The following is a 26,230-nucleotide window of genomic DNA, read 5'->3' as shown; positions in this document are numbered from 1 at the left end:
ATTGCATATGATCGGGGTGCCCCGGACTGGTAAGTGGGGCAACTCCTAGCCAGGTGATCCGAAGAACCACAGAAATGACACTTGCGTTTCTCGGGACAGTCTGCAGTGCGGTGATCAGGCTTGTGGCAGTTCCTGCAAACTTGCCCGGTTGTACAGTTCTCTCTGGTATGACCAAAGCAAAAACAGTCCCGGCAAAAACTTGGCATCCCCGGGTAGTGCAGAAACCCCCTGTTGTTCCCTATCGCAAAGTTCTGCGGGGGGTGACAAAAACCTTCAGCACCACCCTCGGGGGCAGGCCTAAACTCCACCCAAAAACGTCTCATGCCTGTGAAAGTCCCCAGGATGTTATTTTTCCTCTCCGCACCAGAAACAGACACACAATACCTTCTTAGAAAGGTCTGGATCTCCTCATCCCGCACAAAAGGGTTGTACATATGCACTACCACTGGAACTTTCTTAGGCCGAGCCTCGCAGGAAATGAATCGGATCCCTTGTAGGTCAGGGTGAGAAGCATTCTCCTTACTCCGGTAGAGACAGGTACGGAGATCATCCAGGTTGTAGAAGGTCACGTCAAAGAATCCTTGGCTGGGAAAGACCTGGACACAGAAGATGGAAGCATGCGGCATCCTCAGCACTCCTTCCACGACCTTCTGCTGGACATGCAAAATCCCGTAGGCACTCCTCTTTTCCTCCTCGATAAACAGCCGTACTGTATTAGGAGCGTTCGGCGCATTAGCCATCCTCTCCGGCAGACCCGTCCTCCGATGATCACCTTCCCGTTATCCTGGGACTAAGCCCTCTCCCCAATAGCAGCAGGTGGGTGAAGCCCAGGCAATAAACCTGGGCGATCCCACAAGGCCGAGGAGAGGGGTACCCGAATACCTTAGGGCAAGACACTTGATCTTAGCCAAAAGGCCGAGAAGCGATAACCGTGAAAGGGGCGGGCCCAACAAGGTGCCCTTCATGGGCACTATCACTGCTTGCTGTCAGGGAGGCTGCCAGACAATTTTCCATGCACACTCTGGGCTGGGGGGCAGTCAACCACCAGTACACACAGCAGAACCTAAACCCATACCATTATTGCTAAGCAGCAAGACAGGGGCCCATTGCACTCCCACGGGGCCTTTTTAAATGCAATCCATAACCCGGATTTGCCAGGAACCCTTCTTACTCCTCCTACTTGCATGTGACACTGGGCTTAGGATCTGCATAGGAAACACACACACAAGCACACACCTACCTTTGTTGCCTGCAGATGCCTCCTTGGCTGTCCCCAAACGGTATCAAACCAACACCCACGGGAAGCTGTAAGCATAGAGGACATGCCTGCACCCCATTGGACTTACCTGTGTGGGTTAAACCCGGGTTATTTGACAACCTATGGCGGTGATGGTTCTGCTCAGGCAGAGCAGTGCTGATGCTCCTCATAAAGCTGTCGCTGCTGTGAAGGTTCTAGGTGACATCACAAATCCCTATGGTTACATACACAACAAAGCTGGGTTGTTGTTGTTTACACTCTGCAAGGCCTGTGGAAGTGAGTGACATCATAGCACTGTAGTTCTGAGGGTTCTAGATGGATGCAACAATCTCCTGTTGCTTCTATGAAGGCCATAATAGACGACATCACCAAACAGCTCCATAGTCACATACACAGCAAAGGAGAGATGTTGTTTACACCTAGTGATGTCAGTGGTATTGAGTGACATCACAGCACAGTGCTAAGGCTCCTGGGCCTGGACACAGCAGCGGCTGCAATATCTCAACGGAGAATACGTTTATATATATGTGTGTGTGTGCGCGTATAAATAAATATATATATATATATATATATATATATATATATATTTCTCCGCCGAAATCACTTTTAAACCCATTTCCACCTTTTTTTCCCTTCTCTTCCTCTTACTTTTTTTTCACGTTTTTTTACGTTTTTCTCCTTTTCGCCTCTTTTCTGGGCGTATTATTCTTCTTTTTCTTCTTTTTTTTCGTCTAATGCATACCCCATCAGTGCAGCAATGCTTATTCAATACCGCCAGCAGATGGAGACACTGGGGGATAATTTTCTAAGGATTTATACTGATTTTTCCTGTCTGAATTTGTCGCACAGAAAGTTGCAGGCCAAATATGTGTGACATTTCTGCGACTTTAGCTTCTAGAGCATTTTTACAACATTATACATAGGTGCTGAATACATAAAAAGCGACTGTTCAGCGACAGACAAGTCGCATCGGCTGAAAGTAGGCCAGAATGTCAGTCCATGTTGGAGCAGGTTTAGATACAGTCTAAAGTATAGATCTCAAAGTCTGTGCACAGAATTTAGCAAGGGCCTCGCACCTTCTGATGCATCAGGTAGGTGCACAATAGCATAGCCTAACCCTCTGTACTTTGGTCTATATTGATGCGGGACATAGACAGCCAGCTGATGACCAATCCATTAGTGCAATGGATGGCTGGAAGCATTTGTCTTTGCCTTTGCAATACCACAGAAGCAATGCATGGTCAATGTACAGCAATGACACACCTGTGTGAACAGCCAGGAGACCCCCCCCCCCCCCCCATGTTATGTTACATAGTTACATAGTTAGTACGGTCGAAAAAAGACATATGTCCATCAAGTTCAAGCAGGGAATTAAGGGGTAGGGGTGTGGCGCGATATTGGGGAAGGGATGAGATTTTATATTTCTTCATAAGCATTAATCTTATTTTGTCAATTAGGAACATTCAGCACCCACCCGCTATCAAGGCAGCTGCCTATCATGTCATGCCCTACCTGCACAGGTGTGCTGGCTACTCAAATGATCCAATTAAGGAGGCCATTTAGTCAGCAGCAGCAGAAGTCCTGTGCCTGGACGCTCCAACAGCGGCCAGACACAAGCAGAAGCAGAAGCAGCAGCAGCACCACCTTTTGTTTTTTGGCTGCAGCAGCAGCAAGGCCCACAGGGCGGGCTAGCTGGCTAGCCAGCAAGCAGGTAGCAATGAAAGTAGGAATCTTTCTTTTTAACCCTGTAAGGGGGTGGTGCACTGTACCCGAAGATACTGCCATATCGGGTCAATGCATAGGGCGACGGAAGCAAGCTTCGAAATCGGCCCCCGTTCTCAAAAATCCATTTAATATATGGTCCCCAGATAGGGGACGTATCAGATATTAAACTGATAAGAACAGATACTACACTTGATCTTAGCCAAAAGGCCGAGAAGCGATAACCGTGAAAGGGGCGGGCCCAACAAGGTGCCCTTCATGGGCACTATCACTGCTTGCTGTCAGGGAGGCTACCAGACAATTTTCCATGCACTCTCTGGGCTGGGGGGCAGTCAACCACCAGTACACACAGCAGAACCTAAACCCATACCATTATTGCTAAGCAGCAAGACAGGGGCCCATTGCACTCCCACGGGGCCTTTTTAAATGCAATCCATAACCCGGATTTGCCAGGAACCCTTCTTACTCCTCCTACTTGCATGTGACACTGGGCTTAGGATCTGCATAGGAAACACACACACAAGCACACACCTACCTTTGTTGCCTGCAGATGCCTCCTTGGCTGTCCCCAAACGGTATCAAACCAACACCCACGGGAAGCTGTAAGCATAGAGGACATGCCTGCACCCCATTGGACTTACCTGTGTGGGTTAAACCCGGGTTATTTGACAACCTATGGCGGTGATGGTTCTGCTCAGGCAGAGCAGTGCTGATGCTCCTCATAAAGCTGTCGCTGCTGTGAAGGTTCTAGGTGACATCACAAATCCCTATGGTTACATACACAACAAAGCTGGGTTGTTGTTGTTTACAGTCTGCAAGGCCTGTGGAAGTGAGTGACATCATAGCACTGTAGTTCTGAGGGTTCTAGATGGATGCAACAATCTCCTGTTGCTTCTATGAAGGCCATAATAGACGACATCACCAAACAGCTCCATAGTCACATACACAGCAAAGGAGAGATGTTGTTTACACCTAGTGATGTCAGTGGTATTGAGTGACATCACAGCACAGTGCTAAGGCTCCTGGGCCTGGACACAGCAGCGGCTGCAATATCTCAACGGAGAATACGTTTATATATATGTGTGTGTGTGCGCGTATATATATTCCGTTCAGTCATTACAAGTCGTACAATAAATTACAGTCACACAAAGCATGATAGTACAATACACAGCAAAGGTTCCCTAAGCTATACATCGCACACCATGCTACTCTAACATTCAGCTCAATCCTGCAATAGAAAAGCACAAGAGATCAAACAAAAACCAAATAATACAATCTGTGATCGGGGTAGGGGTGTGGGCGACTATGTGGGGGTAGGGAGGGGGCGGATCACAGGGCCAAACTGTTGGGCTGTATCTTCAGGGAGACATGGGAGAAGGAGAGGGGTCTTCACTCCTCTTCTTCCTCATCAACGGCCGAGCTGTCCAAGATGTAATAGTCTCTAAGCAGGTTCTTGATGAACCTGCGGCAGTCCCGGACGGACATGTTTTCCCTGTTGATCACGAGGCGGTTCCTGGCAAGCCACACTGCGTCCTTAAAACAGTTCATAAGGCGCCAGGCCTCCTGGATGGCCTCCACGTCGTGGGTCCCAGGGAACAGGCCGTAAAGCACCGAATGGTACGATAGGCAGCTCCTGGGCACTGAGTCTCTGAGTTCCTGTTCTAGGGCGTCCAACAGACCCTGTGCAAAGGGGCACTGCCAAAACACGTGGAAAGATGTTTCCTCCACGTAGGGGCAACGGGGGCAGTACCGGGTCTTGCACAGGTTGCGGGCATGCATGAATGACCTGAGAGAGAGACCTCCCATGACGGCCATCCACGACAAGTCCTTGTGTCCATTGGTAAGCCGCTTTGAGGCCACATTGTTCCAAACTGTCTCTGCAGTGGCTGCGGGGAGTCCCGGAACCAGCTCGGTCGAGTCCTTAGCTCGGATGAGCTTGTGGATTGTCTTTGGCTTCCATAGGTCTGGTTTCAGTCCTTCCAGCTGGTGCTCCCTCACAAACCGGACAACATCCCCATAGAACCAGGGAGTGTTCCAGTTGTAAGGGATGGAGCTGTCCCACTTGTCCCAGCCCAGCTGTCTCCAGAGGGGCATGAGAAGCAAGCGAGACATGGACCTGCCCGCTGAGCCAGTCTTTTCAACAAGAGTCCGCTGCACCGTGACACATGCAAAGGAGGCCCTCAGCAGAGCGGGGATGTCGGGTATTCCCTTCCCACCCTTGCGGGGTTCCTTGTACATCACGGTCCTCTTGACTCTGTCCATTTTGCCCCAGACGAAGCCAAACACTGTCCGGGTGATGGCCTTGCAAACGGTGGTATGGGGAGGCCAGGCCTGTGCGGTATATTGGAGCACAGGCAAAACTTCACTCCGCAGGACAAGTGCCTTGCCTTCCATCGTGAGCTTTCTGGAGCTCCACAGTCCGATCTTTGAGTTTATCCTTCCTAGTCGGTCTTGCCAAGACTTAAGGGCCGCTCCTTCCTTCCCGAACCAGACTCCAAGAATTTGAATGAAGTCCGGCTTAACGGCAAAGGGGAAGGGGGCGGAAGAAGCCATGTGCCACTTCCCGAAGAGCATGGCCTCCGACTTCCCGCAGTTGACTTTTGCCCCCGAAGCTCTGCCGAAGTCCTCGCAGGTCTGGACGAGTGCAGTCACCGAACGCTGGTCAGCGCAGAAGACGGTCACGTCGTCCATGTAGAGCGAGCACTTGACCTCGTGGCGATCTGGTCCTGGTGCGGTGATCCCTCTGATCTCTCCATTCTGCCGGATAGTCTCAGCGAAGAGCTCTATAACACAAACAAAAAGGAGAGGTGAAAGAGGGCAGCCTTGTCTAACCCCTGAAAGAATAGGAAAGGGGTCAGTCTTCCAGCCGTTCACCAACACCGTGCTGTAAATGTCAAAATACATAACGTTAACAAAAGAGCAAAACATCTTCCCCAGACCCAGCCTGCGCAAAACCCTGTCCATGAATGCGTGGGAGACACGGTCGAACGCCTTCTCCTGATCTAAGCTGACCAGGGCGGCGCGGCCCCCGCGGTCCTGGATGTAATGGACCGTGTCTCTCACAAGGGCAAGGCTGTCGGCAATCCTGCGGCCAGGAATGCTGCAGGTCTGGTCCGGATGGACGATCTGCCCCATGACAGGTTTCAGCCTGTTGGCCAGCACCTTGGCGAGGATCTTGTAGTCCACGTTCAGGAGAGAGATGGGACGCCAGTTTTTCAGGTCACATCTCTCCCCCTTCCGCTTATACAAGATCGTGATCATCCCTTCCCTCAACGACGGAGGCATTCTGCCCCCCACCACCATCTCCTCGTACACCTCCAACAGGTCCGGACAGATCAGGTCACCCAGCGCTACGTAGAGCTCGGCCGGGAGACCGTCACTGCCCGGGGTCCTGCCGGGCTTAAAGGATTTAGCGGCAGAGAGCAGCTCCCCCACCGTCAAGGGATCGTCCATAGCCGCCGCACCTGCGGGATCAACAACGTTAGTGACACCTGACAGGAACCTCTCGGCGGCTTCGGGGTCGGATGACTTGGGGGCGTAGAGGTTGCTGTAGAAGTCGTGGACGACCCCCACCACTTCCTCCTTGCCGCTCCTCATGTGTCCGGTCTCATCTCGTAGCTCAGTCAGGGGCGTGTGGCCGGCATGGAGCTTCCTGAAAAAGAAAGAGTTACATTTCTCACCCTTCTCCAGGTTCTCCACCTTGGAACGAAAGACGATTCGCTTGGATTCCTCCTCAAAGTGCCTTTTCAAGCTCTTTTTGGTCTCCTCCAGCTCCTCCCTGACGTCCCAGCCACACTGGAGCAGGTCCTGCAGGGACCGCAGCTCGCGCTGCAGTTTCCTCAAGTCCCACTTCTTCGCACACGCCTGTTGTCTGCCTTTTGCCTGAAAGAAACAACGGAATTCGACTTTAACATATTCCCACCAATCGCTGATGCACTTGAACAGACATTTGTCATTTCGCCATACAAGGTAAGCATCCCTAAGTTCCTCCATGACCTCCCTCTGCTCCAACAGGGCACAATTCAACTTCCAGGAGCCCGGGCCAGGTGGGAATCCATGGCCCAGAGTCCCCCGGAATCGAATGGCCCTGTGGTCAGAGAAGAAGCAGGGGACCATAGAGTACGACACCTTTCTGACTGTTCTCGAAGTGAAGATGAAGTCTATCCGAGAACGGAGCGAGCCATCGGGGCGGCTCCACGTATAGTTTACGGAGCCGTTCCCGATGGACCCGACAACGTCCTGCAAGGATGCCTCCGTCACCATCTCAATCAGCAGTTTAGACGTCACGTCCAGGTTGGCGGATGTGCCAGAACTGCGCCCTTCCACCTCAATGGGGCAGTTGAAGTCACCACCCAACACTACTGCTCTAGTGGTGGCGAGTTCAGCCCGCAGGGCCTGGAGAACCTCCAGTCGGACATCCCTCTCAGGGGAGGCATACACGTTGATGAGCCGCACGGGCTCACCCGCCCAGGAACCGTCTGCGACAAGAAGTCTGCCACAGACGAGCTCCCGGACGGAATCAAGTGCAAAGTTACCTCCCCTGATCAGGATGGCCACCCCCGCAGACCTATTGTCGCCCCCACCAGACCAGTAGGAAGGGCCGTGAGGCCACTGCCTGGCCAGATGGTTGTAAGACCTAGAAGCAGACAAAGCACATTCCTGCAACATGTAAACATCACACCTCTGGGAATCTAAGAACGTAAGAACAGTCTGAAATCTGAACCAAGCTCTAATACTCCTCACATTAATGCAGAAGATGTTGAGATCAGCCATGGGAATAAAAAGAGAGGTTAGTTCTGATACTAGTTACCAGTCTGGTCGGACGGGTCCTCTTCTCTGGCGCCTGTCGGCTCCTGTGGCTTCTCGTAGCGCCCTTCCAAGAACTCGTCGTAGACCGTGTTGGACGGAGTGTCTAGGATTTTCTTAACCTCTGGGTCCTGCAGCAGCTCCTCCATAGATTGAGCTTGGACTGGCTCTGCTTGGACCTGCTCCACTTGGGCCTGCTCCATCACCTCCTCTCCTTCTGAAGCCTCAAGGCTCTCGCAGACCTGCTCCATCTCCTCCTCCTCATCTGAAGCTTGAGGGGTCTCGCAGGTCTCGATTATCTTTCTTTTGTGGGACTCTTCTGATACGTTGTCCCTTCCTTTCCTCTTCCTCTGTATGGTACCTGGGGGAGGAAGCACAGGAAAGTCCTCCGAAGGGCGGGCACCAGCAGCTGGAGGGGGGTTAGGTGCTGCTGGGCCAGGAGAGAAAGGAGGCTGGGTGGGGCGGGGGGCAGGAGAGAGTGCCCGGGCAGGGGAGGACGGGGCAGGGGTGGGCCGGGCAGGGGAGGACGGGGCAGGGGTGGGCCGGGCAGGGGAGGACGGGGCAGGGGTGGGCCGGGGTGGGGTACGGGGGGCAGGGGTGGGGCGGGATGGGGCAGGAGGGGCAGGGGTGGGACGGGATGGGGTAGGAGGGGCAGGGGTGGGACGGGATGGGGCAGGAGGGGGAGGGGTGGGACGGGATGGGGCAGGGGTGGGACGGGATGGGGCAGGGGTGGGGCGGGATGGGGCAGGAGATGGGGCGGGAGGGGCAGGGGATGGGGCGGGAGGGGCAGGGGAGGGGGGGGATGGGGCAGGGGTGGTGGCTTTCGCCTTCTTACCCTCCTTGGTCGGCTTGGCCATCCGTGGTGTTGGCTCCGGAGCTGGGGCTGGCTTCGGTGCTCTCGCTGCCACAGATGCCCATGTTCTCTCCCTCTGGGGGCAGTCCTTGTAGCTGTGGGCTGCCAGTCCGCAGAGGTTGCAGGTCTTGCTCTTGGGGCAGTCCTTGGTCGTGTGACCTGTCACACGGCAATACCTGCAGGCATCCTCCGTACAGTCCTTGCCCTCGTGGCCCATCTTGCCGCATCTCCTGCAGGTCTGCGGCATGTCCGGGTAGAAGATAAGTCCTGTGGAGTTGCCCAAGGAAAATGTCGTTGGCAGGTGCTGTAGTCCGTCTGGAGAAGCAGGGTTCTTGTTGAGTCTGACGACCACAGACCACTTGCAGGTCCAGTATCCGAGTGAGTTCAGGATGCGGGTGGGCTCCCTCACCACGGTGCAGAAGCGCTTCAGGAAGGTCGAGATGTCCGTGCCTGGGGTGTGTGGGTTCCGCATTGAGACCGTCACCCGCCTCTCCTCTCTTTGAATAAGGCAGTTGCCCACAAAGCGAGAGAAAGGGGATTCGGGACTCGCCGCTTTCACCACCTCCCAGTATCTTCTACAGGTCCCAATGGTGGCAAAGGTGATGTAGAAGATTCCCGAAAAGAAGGTTGCTATTCCCAGGGTGTCAGCCGTGGGGAAGCCTTGATCCGCCAGCATCTTCTTGCAGAACACGTCGTGGGACATGTCCGGCACCCTTCCATCCACGGGCTTGAGCTTCAAGGCAACAGTCTGCCTCATCCAGGGCTCCAGGGTTGGAGCTTCCAGGTTAGGAATTCTGCCGCCCTTCTGCCTTGCCGTGGTGGAGGTTGAAGCTTGCTGTGGTTGGGGCTGGACCTCCAGGCCTTGCCCTGCAGCCTCCTGGGTGGACTTGCTGGTTGAGGCCATGGCTTCTTCCAGCAGGCTCTTTTCCGCTTCCTTGCTTACTTGTGGAGAGAGGCTTCGCAAAGTCTTCTTTCCCGGGTGGGAGGAGCTATGCAGATCCGGTCCCGGTGGGAGGAGCTATGCAAATCCTTCTCCAGAGGCAGCGAGTTTCTTCGAAAAGATTCTGCGCCGCCTTCCTCTTCGCCGCTGTTCCGGAATTCACCGCCGATTCCCTTCTTCCAGGTTCTTCGTCGGCTTCTTCCGGAGCTGCAGTCTTCAAGATCTTCTCCTTCTTCAGATGTTCCGAGGCAGGCAGGAGACGATCTTCAGGTGGTATGCTCTAGAGAAATGCGGTTCTAATAAGAACGAAAAGTACTGCAATCGTACTACGCAAAATCTCTACCACAATGCTTGGAGTTCTTCAGACCGTAGCGATCATGGTATCTCCCCTGCCAGGTAAGTATTAAATATTAAACTGATAAGAACAGATACTACACTTGATCTTAGCCAAAAGGCCGAGAAGCGATAACCGTGAAAGGGGCGGGCCCAACAAGGTGCCCTTCATGGGCACTATCACTGCTTGCTGTCAGGGAGGCTGCCAGACAATTTTCCATGCACACTCTGGGCTGGGGGGCAGTCAACCACCAGTACACACAGCAGAACCTAAACCCATACCATTATTGCTAAGCAGCAAGACAGGGGCCCATTGCACTCCCACGGGGCCTTTTTAAATGCAATCCATAACCGGATTTGCCAGGAACCCTTCTTACTCCTCCTACTTGCATGTGACACTGGGCTTAGGATCTGCATAGGAAACACACACACAAGCACACACCTACCTTTGTTGCCTGCAGATGCCTCCTTGGCTGTCCCCAAACGGTATCAAACCAACACCCACGGGAAGCTGTAAGCATAGAGGACATGCCTGCACCCCATTGGACTTACCTGTGTGGGTTAAATCCGGGTTATTTGACAACCTATGGCGGTGATGGTTCTGCTCAGGCAGAGCAGTGCTGATGCTCCTCATAAAGCTGTCGCTGCTGTGAAGGTTCTAGGTGACATCACAAATCCCTATGGTTACATACACAACAAAGCTGGGTTGTTGTTGTTTACAGTCTGCAAGGCCTGTGGAAGTGAGTGACATCATAGCACTGTAGTTCTGAGGGTTCTAGATGGATGCAACAATCTCCTGTTGCTTCTATGAAGGCCATAATAGACGACATCACCAAACAGCTCCATAGTCACATACACAGCAAAGGAGAGATGTTGTTTACACCTAGTGATGTCAGTGGTATTGAGTGACATCACAGCACAGTGCTAAGGCTCCTGGGCCTGGACACAGCAGCGGCTGCAATATCTCAACGGAGAATACGTTTATATATATGTGTGTGTGTGCGCGTATATATATATATATATATATATATATATATATATATATTTCTCCGCCGAAATCACTTTTAAACCCATTTCCACCTTTTTTTCCCTTCTCTTCCTCTTACTTTTTTTTCACGTTTTTTTACATTTTTCTCCTTTTCGCCTCTTTTCTGGGCGTATTATTCTTCTTTTTCTTCTTTTTTTTCGTCTAATGCATACCCCATCAGTGCAGCAATGCTTATTCAATACCGCCAGCAGATGGAGACACTGGGGGATAATTTTCTAAGGATTTATACTGATTTTTCCTGTCTGAATTTGTCGCACAGAAAGTTGCAGGCCAAATATGTGTGACATTTCTGTGACTTTAGCTTCTAGAGCATTTTTACAACATTATACATAGGTGCTGAATACATAAAAAGCGACTGTTCAGCGACAGACAAGTCGCATCGGCTGAAAGTAGGCCAGAATGTCAGTCCATGTTGGAGCAGGTTTAGATACAGTCTAAAGTATAGATCTCAAAGTCTGTGCACAGAATTTAGCAAGGGCCTCGCACCTTCTGATGCATCAGGTAGGTGCACAATAGCATAGCCTAACCCTCTGTACTTTGGTCTATATTGATGCGGGACATAGACAGCCAGCTGATGACCAATCCATTAGTGCAATGGATGGCTGGAAGCATTTGTCTTTGCCTTTGCAATACCACAGAAGCAATGCATGGTCAATGTACAGCAATGACACACCTGTGTGAACAGCCAGGAGACCCCCCCCCCCCCCCCCCCCATGTTATGTTACATAGTTACATAGTTAGTACGGTCGAAAAAAGACATATGTCCATCAAGTTCAACCAGGGAATTAAGGGGTAGGGGTGTGGCGCGATATTGGGGAAGGGATGAGATTTTATATTTCTTTATAAGCATTAATCTTATTTTGTCAATTAGGAACATTCAGCACCCACCCGCTATCAAGGCAGCTGCCTATCATGTCATGCCCTACCTGCACAGGTGTGCTGGCTACTCAAATGATCCAATTAAGGAGGCCATTTAGTCAGCAGCAGCAGAAGTCCTGTGCCTGGACGCTCCAACAGCGGCCAGACACAAGCAGAAGCAGAAGCAGCAGAAGCAGCAGAAGCAGCAGCAGCACCACCTTTTGTTTTTTGGCTGCAGCAGCAGCAAGGCCCACAGGGCTGGCTAGCTGGCTAGCCAGCAAGCAGGTAGCAATGAAAGTAGGAATCTTTCTTTTTAACCCTGTAAGGGGGTGGTGCACTGTACCCGAAGATACTGCCATATCGGGTCAATGCATAGGGCGACGGAAGCAAGCTTCGAAATCGGCCCCCGTTCTCAAAAATCCATTTAATATATGGTCCCCAGATAGGGGACGTATCAGATATTAAACTGATAAGAACAGATACTACACTTGATCTTAGCCAAAAGGCCGAGAAGCGATAACCGTGAAAGGGGCGGGCCCAACAAGGTGCCCTTCATGGGCACTATCACTGCTTGCTGTCAGGGAGGCTGCCAGACAATTTTCCATGCACACTCTGGGCTGGGGGGCAGTCAACCACCAGTACACACAGCAGAACCTAAACCCATACCATTATTGCTAAGCAGCAAGACAGGGGCCCATTGCACTCCCACGGGGCCTTTTTAAATGCAATCCATAACCCGGATTTGCCAGGAACCCTTCTTACTCCTCCTACTTGCATGTGACACTGGGCTTAGGATCTGCATAGGAAACACACACACAAGCACACACCTACCTTTGTTGCCTGCAGATGCCTCCTTGGCTGTCCTCAAACGGTATCAAACCAACACCCACGGGAAGCTGTAAGCATAGAGGACATGCCTGCACCCCATTGGACTTACCTGTGTGGGTTAAACCCGGGTTATTTGACAACCTATGGCGGTGATGGTTCTGCTCAGGCAGAGCAGTGCTGATGCTCCTCATAAAGCTGTCGCTGCTGTGAAGGTTCTAGGTGACATCACAAATCCCTATGGTTACATACACAACAAAGCTGGGTTGTTGTTGTTTACACTCTGCAAGGCCTGTGGAAGTGAGTGACATCATAGCACTGTAGTTCTGAGGGTTCTAGATGGATGCAACAATCTCCTGTTGCTTCTATGAAGGCCATAATAGACGACATCACCAAACAGCTCCATAGTCACATACACAGCAAAGGAGAGATGTTGTTTACACCTAGTGATGTCAGTGGTATTGAGTGACATCACAGCACAGTGCTAAGGCTCCTGGGCCTGGACACAGCAGCGGCTGCAATATCTCAACAGAGAATACGTTTATATATATGTGTGTGTGTGCGCGTATATATATATATATATATATATATATATATATATATTTCTCCGCCGAAATCACTTTTAAACCCATTTCCACCTTTTTTTCCCTTCTCTTCCTCTTACTTTTTTTTCACGTTTTTTTACGTTTTTCTCCTTTTCGCCTCTTTTCTGGGCGTATTATTCTTCTTTTTCTTCTTTTTTTTCGTCTAATGCATACCCCATCAGTGCAGCAATGCTTATTCAATACCGCCAGCAGATGGAGACACTGGGGGATAATTTTCTAAGGATTTATACTGATTTTTCCTGTCTGAATTTGTCGCACAGAAAGTTGCAGGCCAAATATGTGTGACATTTCTGCGACTTTAGCTTCTAGAGCATTTTTACAACATTATACATAGGTGCTGAATACATAAAAAGCGACTGTTCAGCGACAGACAAGTCGCATCGGCTGAAAGTAGGCCAGAATGTCAGTCCATGTTGGAGCAGGTTTAGATACAGTCTAAAGTATAGATCTCAAAGTCTGTGCACAGAATTTAGCAAGGGCCTCGCACCTTCTGATGCATCAGGTAGGTGCACAATAGCATAGCCTAACCCTCTGTACTTTGGTCTATATTGATGCGGGACATAGACAGCCAGCTGATGACCAATCCATTAGTGCAATGGATGGCTGGAAGCATTTGTCTTTGCCTTTGCAATACCACAGAAGCAATGCATGGTCAATGTACAGCAATGACACACCTGTGTGAACAGCCAGGAGACCCCCCCCCTCCCCCCCCCATGTTATGTTACATAGTTACATAGTTAGTACGGTCGAAAAAAGACATATGTCCATCAAGTTCAACCAGGGAATTAAGGGGTAGGGGTGTGGCGCGATATTGGGGAAGGGATGAGATTTTATATTTCTTCATAAGCATTAATCTTATTTTGTCAATTAGGAACATTCAGCACCCACCCGCTATCAAGGCAGCTGCCTATCATGTCATGCCCTACCTGCACAGGTGTGCTGGCTACTCAAATGATCCAATTAAGGAGGCCATTTAGTCAGCAGCAGCAGAAGTCCTGTGCCTGGACGCTCCAACAGCGGCCAGACACAAGCAGAAGCAGAAGCAGCAGAAGCAGCAGCAGCACCACCTTTTGTTTTTTGGCTGCAGCAGCAGCAAGGCCCACAGGGCTGGCTAGCTGGCTAGCCAGCAAGCAGGTAGCAATGAAAGTAGGAATCTTTCTTTTTAACCCTGTAAGGGGGTGGTGCACTGTACCCGAAGATACTGCCATATCGGGTCAATGCATAGGGCGACGGAAGCAAGCTTCGAAATCGGCCCCCGTTCTCAAAAATCCATTTAATATATGGTCCCCAGATAGGGGACGTATCAGATATTAAACTGATAAGAACAGATACTACACTTGATCTTAGCCAAAAGGCCGAGAAGCGATAACCGTGAAAGGGGCGGGCCCAACAAGGTGCCCTTCATGGGCACTATCACTGCTTGCTGTCAGGGAGGCTGCCAGACAATTTTCCATGCACACTCTGGGCTGGGGGGCAGTCAACCACCAGTACACACAGCAGAACCTAAACCCATACCATTATTGCTAAGCAGCAAGACAGGGGCCCATTGCACTCCCACGGGGCCTTTTTAAATGCAATCCATAACCCGGACTTGCCAGGAACCCTTCTTACTCCTCCTACTTGCATGTGACACTGGGCTTAGGATCTGCATAGGAAACACACACACAAGCACACACCTACCTTTGTTGCCTGCAGATGCCTCCTTGGCTGTCCCCAAACGGTATCAAACCAACACCCACGGGAAGCTGTAAGCATAGAGGACATGCCTGCACCCCATTGGACTTACCTGTGTGGGTTAAACCCGGGTTATTTGACAACCTATGGCGGTGATGGTTCTGCTCAGGCAGAGCAGTGCTGATGCTCCTCATAAAGCTGTCGCTGCTGTGAAGGTTCTAGGTGACATCACAAATCCCTATGGTTACATACACAACAAAGCTGGGTTGTTGTTGTTTACAGTCTGCAAGGCCTGTGGAAGTGAGTGACATCATAGCACTGTAGTTCTGAGGGTTCTAGATGGATGCAACAATCTCCTGTTGCTTCTATGAAGGCCATAATAGACGACATCACCAAACAGCTCCATAGTCACATACACAGCAAAGGAGAGATGTTGTTTACACCTAGTGATGTCAGTGGTATTGAGTGACATCACAGCACAGTGCTAAGGCTCCTGGGCCTGGACACAGCAGCGGCTGCAATATCTCAACGGAGAATACGTTTATATATATGTGTGTGTGTGCGCGTATATATATATATATATATATATATATATATATATATATATATATATATATATATTTCTCCGCCGAAATCACTTTTAAACCCATTTCCACCTTTTTTTCCCTTCTCTTCCTCTTACTTTTTTTTCACGTTTTTTTACGTTTTTCTCCTTTTCGCCTCTTTTCTGGGCGTATTATTCTTCTTTTTCTTCTTTTTTTTCGTCTAATGCATACCCCATCAGTGCAGCAATGCTTATTCAATACCGCCAGCAGATGGAGACACTGGGGGATAATTTTCTAAGGATTTATACTGATTTTTCCTGTCTGAATTTGTCGCACAGAAAGTTGCAGGCCAAATATGTGTGACATTTCTGCGACTTTAGCTTCTAGAGCATTTTTACAACATTATACATAGGTGCTGAATACATAAAAAGCGACTGTTCAGCGACAGACAAGTCGCATCGGCTGAAAGTAGGCCAGAATGTCAGTCCATGTTGGAGCAGGTTTAGATACAGTCTAAAGTATAGATCTCAAAGTCTGTGCACAGAATTTAGCAAGGGCCTCGCACCTTCTGATGCATCAGGTAGGTGCACAATAGCATAGCCTAACCCTCTGTACTTTGGTCTATATTGATGCGGGACATAGACAGCCAGCTGATGACCAATCCATTAGTGCAATGGATGGCTGGAAGCATTTGTCTTTGCCTTTGCAATACCACAGAAGCAATGCATGGTCAATGTACAGCAATGACACACCTGTGTGAACAGCCAGGAGACCCCCCCCCCCCCCCCCCCATGTTATGTTACATAGTTACATAGTTAGTACGGTCGAAAAAAGACATATGTCCATCAAGTTCAACCAGGGAATTAAGGGGTAGGGGTGTGGCGCGATATTGGGGAAGGGATGAGATTTTATATTTCTTCATAAGCATTAATCTTATTTTGTCAATTAGGAACATTCAGCACCCACCCGCTATCAAGGCAGCTGCCTATCATGTCATGCCCTACCTGCACAGGTGTGCTGGCTACTCAAATGATCCAATTAAGGAGGCCATTTAGTCAGCAGCAGCAGAAGTCCTGTGCCTGGACGCTCCAACAGCGGCCAGACACAAGCAGAAGCAGAAGCAGCAGAAGCAGCAGCAGCACCACCTTTTGTTTTTTGGCTGCAGCAGCAGCAAGGCCCACAGGGCTGGCTAGCTGGCTAGCCAGCAAGCAGGTAGCAATGAAAGTAGGAATCTTTCTTTTTAACCCTGTAAGGGGGTGGTGCACTGTACCCGAAGATACTGCCATATCGGGTCAATGCATAGGGCGACGGAAGCAAGCTTCGAAATCGGCCCCCGTTCTCAAAAATCCATTTAATATATGGTCCCCAGATAGGGGACGTATCAGATATTAAACTGATAAGAACAGATTTTGATTGAAAGAGCTTTATTTTCCGTTCAGTCATTACAAGTCGTACAATAAATTACAGTCACACAAAGCATGATAGTACAATACACAGCAAAGGTTCCCTAAGCTATACATCGCACACCATGCTACTCTAACATTCAGCTCAATCCTGCAATAGAAAAGCACAAGAGATCAAACAAAAACCAAATAATACAATCTGTGATCGGGGTAGGGGTGTGGGCGACTATGTGGGGGTAGGGAGGGGGCGGATCACAGGGCCAAACTGTTGGGCTGTATCTTCAGGGAGACATGGGAGAAGGAGAGGGGTCTTCACTCCTCTTCTTCCTCATCAACGGCCGAGCTGTCCAAGATGGAATAGTCTCTAAGCAGGTTCTTGATGAACCTGCGGCAGTCCCGGACGGACATGTTTTCCCTGTTGATCACGAGGCGGTTCCTGGAGAGCCACACTGCGTCCTTAAAACAGTTCATAAGGCGCCAGGCCTCCTGGATGGCCTCCACGTCGTGGGTCCCAGGGAACAGGCCGTAAAGCACCGAATGGTACGATAGGCAGCTCCTGGGCACTGAGTCTCTGAGTTCCTGTTCTAGGGCGTCCAACAGACCCTGTGCAAAGGGGCACTGCCAAAACACGTGGAAAGATGTTTCCTCCACGTAGGGGCAACGGGGGCAGTACCGGGTCTTGCACAGGTTGCGGGCATGCATGAATGACCTGAGAGAGAGACCTCCCATGACGGCCATCCACGACAAGTCCTTGTGTCCATTGGTAAGCCGCTTTGAGGCCACATTGTTCCAAACTGTCTCTGCAGTGGCTGCGGGGAGTCCCGGAACCAGCTCGGTCGAGTCCTTAGCTCGGATGAGCTTGTGGATTGTCTTTGGCTTCCATAGGTCTGGTTTCAGTCCTTCCAGCTGGTGCTCCCTCACAAACCGGACAACATCCCCATAGAACCAGGGAGTGTTCCAGTTGTAAGGGATGGAGCTGTCCCACTTGTCCCAGCCCAGCTGTCTCCAGAGGGGCATGAGAAGCAAGCGAGACATGGACCTGCCCGCTGAGCCAGTCTTTTCTACAAGAGTCCGCTGCACCGTGACACATGCAAAGGAGGCCCTCAGCAGAGCGGGGATGTCGGGTATTCCCTTCCCTCCCTTGCGGGGTTCCTTGTACATCACGGTCCTCTTGACTCTGTCCATTTTGCCCCAGACGAAGCCAAACACTGTCCGGGTGATGGCCTTGCAAACGGTGGTATGGGGAGGCCAGGCCTGTGCGGTATATTGGAGCACAGGCAAAACTTCACTCCGCAGGACAAGTGCCTTGCCTTCCATCGTGAGCTTTCTGGAGCTCCACAGTCCGATCTTTGAGTTTATCCTTCCTAGTCGGTCTTGCCAAGACTTAAGGGCCGCTCCTTCCTTCCCGAACCAGACTCCAAGAATTTGAATGAAGTCCGGCTTAATAGTAAAGGGGAAGGGGGCGGAAGAAGCCAGGTGCCACTCCCCGAAGAGCATGGCCTCCGACTTCCCACAGTTGACTTTTGCCCCCGAAGCTCTGCCGAAGTCCTCGCAGGTCTGGACGAGTGCAGTCACCGAACGCTGGTCAGCGCAGAAGACGGTCACGTCGTCCATGTAGAGCGAGCACTTGACCTCGTGGCGATCTGGTCCTGGTGCGGTGATCCCTCTGATCTCTCCATTCTGCCGGATAGTCTCAGCGAAGAGCTCTATAACACAAACAAAAAGGAGAGGTGAAAGAGGGCAGCCTTGTCTAACCCCTGAAAGAATGGAAAAGGGGTCAGTCTTCCAGCCGTTCACCAACACCGTGCTGTAAATGTCAAAATACATAACGTTAACAAAAGAGCAAAACATCTTCCCCAGACCCAGCCTGCGCAAAACCCTGTCCATGAATGCGTGGGAGACACGGTCGAACGCCTTCTCCTGATCTAAGCTGACCAGGGCGGCGCGGCCCCCGCGGTCCTGGATGTAATGGACCGTGTCTCTCACAAGGGCAAGGCTGTCGGCAATCCTGCGGCCAGGAATGCTGCAGGTCTGGTCCGGATGGACGATCTGCCCCATGACAGGTTTCAGCCTGTTGGCCAGCACCTTGGCGAGGATCTTGTAGTCCACGTTCAGGAGAGAGATGGGACGCCAGTTTTTCAGGTCACATCTCTCCCCCTTCCGCTTATACAAGATCGTGATCATCCCTTCCCTCAACGACGGAGGCATTCTGCCCCCCACCACCATCTCCTCGTACACCTCCAACAGGTCCGGACAGATCAGGTCACCCAGCGCTACGTAGAGCTCGGCCGGGAGACCGTCACTGCCCGGGGTCCTGCCGGGCTTAAAGGATCTAGCGGCAGAGAGCAGCTCCCCCACCGTCAAGGGATCGTCCATAGCCGCCGCACCTGCGGGATCAACAACGTTAGTGACACCTGACAGGAACCTCTCGGCGGCTTCGGGGTCGGATGACTTGGGGGCGTAGAGGTTGCTGTAGAAGTCGTGGACGACCCCCATCACTTCCTCCTTGCCGCTCCTCATGTGTCCGGTCTCATCTCGTAGCTCAGTCAGGGGCGTGTGGCCGGCATGGAGCTTCCTGAAAAAGAAAGAGTTACATTTCTCACCCTTCTCCAGGTTCTCCACCTTGGAACGAAAGACGATTCGCTTGGATTCCTCCTCAAAGTGCCTTTTCAAGCTCTTTTTGGTCTCCTCCAGCTCCTCCCTGACGTCCCAGCCACACTGGAGCAGGTCCTGCAGGGACCGCAGCTCGCGCTGCAGTTTCCTCAAGTCCCACTTCTTCGCACACGCCTGTTGTCTGCCTTTTGCCTGAAAGAAACAACGGAATTCGACTTTAACATATTCCCACCAATCGCTGATGCACTTGAACAGACATTTGTCATTTCGCCATACAAGGTACGCATCCCTAAGTTCCTCCATGACCTCCCTCTGCTCCAACAGGGCACAATTCAACTTCCAGGAGCCTGGGCCAGGAGGGAATCCATGGCCCAGAGTCCCCCGGAATCGAATGGCCCTGTGGTCAGAGAAGAAGCAGGGGACCATAGAGTACGACACCTTTCTGACTGCTCTCGAAGTGAAGATGAAGTCTATCCGAGAACGGAGCGAGCCATCGGGGCGGCTCCACGTATAGTTTACGGAGCCGTTCCCGATGGACCCGACAACGTCCTGCAAGGATGCCTCCGTCACCATCTCAATCAGCAGTTTAGACGTCACGTCCAGGTTGGCGGATGTGCCAGAACTGCGCCCGTCCACCTCAATGGGGCAGTTGAAGTCACCACCCAACACTACTGCCCTAGTGGTGGCGAGTTCAGCCCGCAGGGCCTGGAGAACCTCCAGTCGGACATCCCTCTCAGGGGAGGCGTACACGTTGATGAGCCGCACGGGCTCACCCGCCCAGGAACCGTCTGCGACAAGAAGTCTGCCACAGACGAGCTCCCGGACGGAATCAAGTGCAAAGTTACCTCCCCTGATCAGGATGGCCACCCCCGCAGACCTATTGTCGCCCCCACCAGACCAGTAGGAAGGGCCGTGAGGCCACTGCCTGGCCAGATGGTTGTAAGACCTAGAAGCAGACAAAGCACATTCCTGCAACATGTAAACATCACACCTCTGGGAATCTAAGAACGTAAGAACAGTCTGGAATCTAAACCAAGCTCTAATACTCCTCACATTAATGCAGAAGATGTTGAGATCAGCCATGGGAATAAAAAAAAAAAGAGAGGTTAGTTCTGATACTAGTTACCAGTCTGGTCGGACGGGTCCTCTTCTCTGGCGCCTGTCGGCTCGTGTGGCTTCTCGTAGCGCCCTTCCAAGAACTCGTCGTAGACCGTGTTGGACGGAGTGTCCAGGATTTTCTTAACCTCTGGGTCCTGCAGCAGCTCCTCCATAGATTGAGCTTGGACTGGCTCTGCTTGGACCTGCTCCACTTGGGCCTGCTCCATCACCTCCTCTCCTTCTGAAGCCTCAGGGCTCTCGCAGACCTGCTCCATCTCCTCCTCCTCATCTGAAGCTTGAGGGGTTTCGCAGGTCTCGATTATCTTTCTTTTGTGGGACTCTTCTGATACGTTGTCCCTTCCTTTCCTCTTCCTCTGTATGGTACCTGGGGGAGGAAGCACAGGAAAGTCCTCCGAAGGGCGGGCACCAGCAGCTGGAGGGGGGTTAGGTGCTGCTGGGCCAGGAGAGAAAGGAGGCTGGGTGGGGCGGGGGGCAGGAGAGAGTGCCCGGGCAGGGGAGGACGGGGCAGGGGTGGGCCGGGCAGGGGAGGACGGGGCAGGGGTGGGCCGGGCAGGGGAGGACGGGGCAGGGGTGGGCCGGGGTGGGGTACGGGGGGCAGGGGTGGGGCGGGATGGGGCAGGAGGGGCAGGGGTGGGACGGGATGGGGCAGGGGTGGGACGGGATGGGGCAGGGGTGGGACGGGATGGGGCAGGGGTGGGACGGGATGGGGCAGGGGTGGGGCGGGATGGGGCAGGGGTGGGGCGGGATGGGGCAGGAGATGGGGCGGGAGGGGCAGGGGATGGGGCGGGAGGGGCAGGGGAGGGGCGGGACGGGGCAGGGGTGGTGGCTTTCGCCTTCTTACCCTCCTTGGTCGGCTTGGCCATCCGTGGTGTTGGCTCCGGAGCTGGGGCTGGCTTCGGTGCTCTCGCTGCCACAGATGCCCATGTTCTCTCCCTCTGGGGGCAGTCCTTGTAGCTGTGGGCTGCCAGTCCGCAGAGGTTGCAGGTCTTGCTCTTGGGGCAGTCCTTGGTCGTGTGACCTGTCACACGGCAATACCTGCAGGCATCCTCCGTACAGTCCTTGCCCTCGTGGCCCATCTTGCCACATCTCCTGCAGGTCTGCGGCATGTCCGGGTAGAAGATAAGTCCTGTGGAGTTGCCCAAGGAAAATGTCGTTGGCAGGTGCTGTAGTCCGTCTGGAGAAGCAGGGTTCTTGTTGAGTCTGACGACCACAGACCACTTGCAGGTCCAGTATCCGAGTGAGTTCAGGATGCGGGTGGGCTCCCTCACCACGGTGCAGAAGCGCTTCAGGAAGGTCGAGATGTCCGTGCCTGGGGTGTGTGGGTTCCGCATTGAGACCGTCACCCGCCTCTCCTCTCTTTGAATAAGGCAGTTGCCCACAAAGCGAGAGAAAGGGGATTCGGGACTCGCCGCTTTCACCACCTCCCAGTATCTTCTACAGGTCCCAATGGTGGCAAAGGTGATGTAGAAGATTCCCGAAAAGAAGGTTGCTATTCCCAGGGTGTCAGCCGTGGGGAAGCCTTGATCCGCCAGCATCTTCTTGCAGAACACGTCGTGGGACATGTCCGGCACCCTTCCGTCCACGGGCTTGAGCTTCAAGGCAACAGTCTGCCTCATCCAGGGCTCCAGGGTTGGAGCTTCCAGGTTAGGAATTCTGCCGCCCTTCTGCCTTGCCGTGGTGGAGGTTGAAGCTTGCTGTGGTTGGGGCTGGACCTCCAGGCCTTGCCCTGCAGCCTCCTGGGTGGACTTGCTGGTTGAGGCCATGGCTTCTTCCAGCAGGCTCTTTTCCGCTTCCTTGCTTGCTTGTGGAGAGAGGCTTCGCAAAGTCTTCTTTCCCGGGTGGGAGGAGCTATGCAGATCCGGTCCCGGTGGGAGGAGCTATGCAAATCCTTCTCCAGAGGCAGCGAGTTTCTTCGAAAAGATTCTGCGCCGCCTTCCTCTTCGCCGCTGTTCCGGAATTCACCGCCGATTCCCTTCTTCCAGGTTCTTCGTCGGCTTCTTCCGGAGCTGCAGTCTTCAAGATCTTCTCCTTCTTCAGATGTTCCGAGGCAGGCAGGAGACGATCTTCAGGTGGTATGCTCTAGAGAAATGCGGTTCTAATAAGAACGAAAAGTACTGCAATCGTACTACGCAAAATCTCTACCACAATGCTTGGAGTTCTTCAGACCGTAGCGATCATGGTATCTCCCCTGCCAGGTAAGTATCAAGGCAGCTGCCTATCATGTCATGCCCTACCTGCACAGGTGTGCTGGCTACTCAAATGATCCAATTAAGGAGGCCATTTAGTCAGCAGCAGCAGAAGTCCTGTGCCTGGACGCTCCAACAGCGGCCAGACACAAGCAGAAGCAGAAGCAGCAGAAGCAGCAGAAGCAGCAGAAGCAGCAGAAGCAGCAGCAGCACCACCTTTTGTTTTTTGGCTTTTGGCTGCAGCAGCAGCAAGGCCCACAGGGCTGGCTAGCTGGCTAGCCAGCAAGCAGGTAGCAATGAAAGTAGGAATCTTTCTTTTTAACCCTGTAAGGGGGTGGTGCACTGTACCCGAAGATACTGCCATATCGGGTCAATGCATAGGGCGACGGAAGCAAGCTTCGAAATCGGCCCCCGTTCTCAAAAATCCATTTAATATATGGTCCCCAGATAGGGGACGTATCAGATATTAAACTGATAAGAACAGATACTACACTTGATCTTAGCCAAAAGGCCGAGAAGCGATAACCGTGAAAGGGGCGGGCCCAACAAGGTGCCCTTCATGGGCACTATCACTGCTTGCTGTCAGGGAGGCTGCCAGACAATTTTCCATGCACACTCTGGGCTGGGGGGCAGTCAACCACCAGTACACACAGCAGAACCTAAACCCATACCATTATTGCTAAGCAGCAAGACAGGGGCCCATTGCACTCCCACGGGGCCTTTTTAAATGCAATCCATAACCCGGATTTGCCAGGAACCCTTCTTACTCCTCCTACTTGCATGTGACACTGGGCTTAGGATCTGCATAGGAAACACACACACAAGCACACACCTACCTTTGTTGCCTGCAGATGCCTCCTTGGCTGTCCCCAAACGGTATCAAACCAACACCCACGGGAAGCTGTAAGCATAGAGGACATGCCTGCACCCCATTGGACTTACCTGTGTGGGTTAAACCCGGGTTATTTGACAACCTATGGCGGTGATGGTTCTGCTCAGGCAGAGCAGTGCTGATGCTCCTCATAAAGCTGTCGCTGCTGTGAAGGTTCTAGGTGACATCACAAATCCCTATGGTTACATACACAACAAAGCTGGGTTGTTGTTGTTTACACTCTGCAAGGCCTGTGGAAGTGAGTGACATCATAGCACTGTAGTTCTGAGGGTTCTAGATGGATGCAACAATCTCCTGTTGCTTCTATGAAGGCCATAATAGACGACATCACCAAACAGCTCCATAGTCACATACACAGCAAAGGAGAGATGTTGTTTACACCTAGTGATGTCAGTGGTATTGTGTGACATCACAGCACAGTGCTAAGGCTCCTGGGCCTGGACACAGCAGCGGCTGCAATATTTCAACGGAGAATACGTTTATATATATGTGTGTGTGTGCGCGTATATATATATATATATATATATATATATATATATATATATTTCTCCGCCGAAATCACTTTTAAACCCATTTCCACCTTTTTTTCCCTTCTCTTCCTCTTACTTTTTTTTCACGTTTTTTTACGTTTTTCTCCTTTTCGCCTCTTTTCTGGGCGTATTATTCTTCTTTTTCTTCTTTTTTTCGTCTAATGCATACCCCATCAGTGCAGCAATGCTTATTCAATACCGCCAGCAGATGGAGACACTGGGGGATAATTTTCTAAGGATTTATACTGATTTTTCCTGTCTGAATTTGTCGCACAGAAAGTTGCAGGCCAAATATGTGTGACATTTCTGCGACTTTAGCTTCTAGAGCATTTTTACAACATTATACATAGGTGCTGAATACATAAAAAGCGACTGTTCAGCGACAGACAAGTCGCATCGGCTGAAAGTAGGCCAGAATGTCAGTCCATGTTGGAGCAGGTTTAGATACAGTCTAAAGTATAGATCTCAAAGTCTGTGCACAGAATTTAGCAAGGGCCTCGCACCTTCTGATGCATCAGGTAGGTGCACAATAGCATAGCCTAACCCTCTGTACTTTGGTCTATATTGATGCGGGACATAGACAGCCAGCTGATGACCAATCCATTAGTGCAATGGATGGCTGGAAGCATTTGTCTTTGCCTTTGCAATACCACAGAAGCAATGCATGGTCAATGTACAGCAATGACACACCTGTGTGAACAGCCAGGAGACCCCCCCCCCCCCCCCATGTTATGTTACATAGTTACATAGTTAGTACGGTCGAAAAAAGACATATGTCCATCAAGTTCAACCAGGGAATTAAGGGGTAGGGGTGTGGCGCGATATTGGGGAAGGGATGAGATTTTATATTTCTTCATAAGCATTAATCTTATTTTGTCAATTAGGAACATTCAGCACCCACCCGCTATCAAGGCAGCTGCCTATCATGTCATGCCCTACCTGCACAGGTGTGCTGGCTACTCAAATGATCCAATTAAGGAGGCCATTTAGTCAGCAGCAGCAGAAGTCCTGTGCCTGGACGCTCCAACAGCGGCCAGACACAAGCAGAAGCAGAAGCAGCAGAAGCAGCAGCAGCACCACCTTTTGTTTTTTGGCTGCAGCAGCAGCAAGGCCCACAGGGCTGGCTAGCTGGCTAGCCAGCAAGCAGGTAGCAATGAAAGTAGGAATCTTTCTTTTTAACCCTGTAAGGGGGTGGTGCACTGTACCCGAAGATTCTGCCATATCGGGTCAATGCATAGGGCGACGGAAGCAAGCTTCGAAATCGGCCCCCGTTCTCAAAAATCCATTTAATATATGGTCCCCAGATAGGGGACGTATCAGATATTAAACTGATAAGAACAGATACTACACTTGATCTTAGCCAAAAGGCCGAGAAGCGATAACCGTGAAAGGGGCGGGCCCAACAAGGTGCCCTTCATGGGCACTATCACTGCTTGCTGTCAGGGAGGCTGCCAGACAATTTTCCATGCACACTCTGGGCTGGGGGGCAGTCAACCACCAGTACACACAGCAGAACCTAAACCCATACCATTATTGCTAAGCAGCAAGACAGGGGCCCATTGCACTCCCACGGGGCCTTTTTAAATGCAATCCATAACCCGGATTTGCCAGGAACCCTTCTTACTCCTCCTACTTGCATGTGACACTGGGCTTAGGATCTGCATAGGAAACACACACACAAGCACACACCTACCTTTGTTGCCTGCAGATGCCTCCTTGGCTGTCCCCAAACGGTATCAAACCAACACCCACGGGAAGCTGTAAGCATAGAGGACATGCCTGCACCCCATTGGACTTACCTGTGTGGGTTAAACCCGGGTTATTTGACAACCTATGGCGGTGATGGTTCTGCTCAGGCAGAGCAGTGCTGATGCTCCTCATGAAGCTGTCGCTGCTGTGAAGGTTCTAGGTGACATCACAAATCCCTATGGTTACATACACAACAAAGCTGGGTTGTTGTTGTTTACACTCTGCAAGGCCTGTGGAAGTGAGTGACATCATAGCACTGTAGTTCTGAGGG

General features: G+C 51.7%; 5 non-coding genes and 2 pseudogenes across 5 annotated transcripts; all 7 read right to left on the bottom strand.

The window, feature by feature from the left end:
* Positions 1-3,011: 3,011 nt before the first annotated feature.
* LOC130303000 (U2 spliceosomal RNA) lies at positions 3,012-3,202 on the bottom strand. The gene has a single exon (XR_008853129.1). It is a non-coding gene; the product is annotated as a U2 spliceosomal RNA (small nuclear RNA).
* A 6,665-nt stretch (positions 3,203-9,867) lies between these two features.
* LOC130302998 (U2 spliceosomal RNA) lies at positions 9,868-10,046 on the bottom strand (annotated as a pseudogene).
* A 2,099-nt stretch (positions 10,047-12,145) lies between these two features.
* LOC130302996 (U2 spliceosomal RNA) lies at positions 12,146-12,336 on the bottom strand. The gene has a single exon (XR_008853127.1). It is a non-coding gene; the product is annotated as a U2 spliceosomal RNA (small nuclear RNA).
* Positions 12,337-14,424: 2,088 nt separating this feature from the next.
* On the bottom strand, positions 14,425-14,615 carry LOC130302984 (U2 spliceosomal RNA). Its single transcript, XR_008853118.1, has one exon. It is a non-coding gene; the product is annotated as a U2 spliceosomal RNA (small nuclear RNA).
* Positions 14,616-16,721: 2,106 nt separating this feature from the next.
* Positions 16,722-16,891, bottom strand: LOC130302993 (U2 spliceosomal RNA; annotated as a pseudogene).
* A 6,229-nt stretch (positions 16,892-23,120) lies between these two features.
* Positions 23,121-23,311, bottom strand: LOC130302972 (U2 spliceosomal RNA). Its single transcript, XR_008853106.1, has one exon. It is a non-coding gene; the product is annotated as a U2 spliceosomal RNA (small nuclear RNA).
* A 2,088-nt stretch (positions 23,312-25,399) lies between these two features.
* LOC130302991 (U2 spliceosomal RNA) lies at positions 25,400-25,590 on the bottom strand. The gene has a single exon (XR_008853124.1). It is a non-coding gene; the product is annotated as a U2 spliceosomal RNA (small nuclear RNA).
* Between the last annotated feature and the right edge of the window lie 640 nt (positions 25,591-26,230).

The sequence above is a fragment of the Hyla sarda genome, unplaced genomic scaffold (genome assembly GCF_029499605.1).
Source record: "Hyla sarda isolate aHylSar1 unplaced genomic scaffold, aHylSar1.hap1 scaffold_1187, whole genome shotgun sequence".
NCBI lineage: Eukaryota > Metazoa > Chordata > Amphibia > Anura > Hylidae > Hyla > Hyla sarda.
The sequence above is the reverse complement of the archived record's forward strand: the minus strand, read 5'-3'. Positions and strand labels throughout refer to the sequence as shown.